The following is an 880-nucleotide window of genomic DNA, read 5'->3' as shown; positions in this document are numbered from 1 at the left end:
TTGTGGTAGGACGAAGAGATACCTCTCAAGTTCTTTATCTGTTAAAACCATGTGGGAAATGTTTCTTGAAAAATACGACCCTGAGATGTAAATAATTTATAGGTCTCACCAAAGGTATGATATCATCATTTTTATCATTACTTCGTGAATCATTAAACTATGGCTTTGTCGTCCTCGAGTGTATGTCTGTGGTGAATGTGAATGGCTTACATGTACAATTGGTGAGAACAACTCCACCATTAAGATTGCAGCGCAAAATGAGTTGAAACTGCATAAGCTTCAGGCATGTCAGTTCCATGATAACATGCACATCGTGTAAAACTTGTACTAGGAGAAGAGGTGGAAAAATCAGAAATGATCACATTCGATTTCATGCAGAACATGCCTCTTCCACACATACCGGAAACTGATATGTTCTATTTGCGGCAGCCATGAGTATTTATCAGAATGAGATTTTCACTCTGCAGTGGAGTGTGCGCTGATATGAAGCTGTGAGTACCGGGCGTGAGTCGTGCTTCGGTAGCTCAGTTGGTAGAGCACTTGCCCGCGAAAGGCAAAGGTCCCGAGTTCGAGTCTCGGTCGGGCACAGAGTTTTAATCTGCCAGGAAGTTACATGAGTATTTATAATTGGTATTCATGGATTTTCTGGTGACAAAGCTTTCATTTATATCTTTAATGAAGTAACCGCTAAGAAGGGTCCTAATGCAATGGTTTCTCTCCTTATGGATTTCATAACTAAACATTTTCCCCCCCATGAACCATGGACCTCGCCATTGGTGGAGAGGCTTGCATGCCTCAGTGACACAGATAACCGTACTGTAGGTGAAACCACAATGGAGGGCTATCTGTTGAAAGGCCAGACAAACATGTGATTCCTGAA

The 880-nt window shown here is 42.0% G+C and overlaps 1 non-coding gene across 1 annotated transcript; it reads left to right on the top strand.

The window, feature by feature from the left end:
* The first annotated feature begins 512 nt into the window (after positions 1-512).
* Trnas-cga (transfer RNA serine (anticodon CGA)) lies at positions 513-587 on the top strand. Its single transcript has one exon. It is a non-coding gene; the product is annotated as a tRNA-Ser (tRNA).
* The last annotated feature ends 293 nt before the right edge of the window (positions 588-880 follow it).

Source organism: Schistocerca gregaria, chromosome 4, assembly GCF_023897955.1.
Source record: "Schistocerca gregaria isolate iqSchGreg1 chromosome 4, iqSchGreg1.2, whole genome shotgun sequence".
In the NCBI taxonomy this organism is placed as follows: Eukaryota; Metazoa; Arthropoda; class Insecta; order Orthoptera; family Acrididae; genus Schistocerca; species Schistocerca gregaria.
The sequence above is the reverse complement of the archived record's forward strand: the minus strand, read 5'-3'. Positions and strand labels throughout refer to the sequence as shown.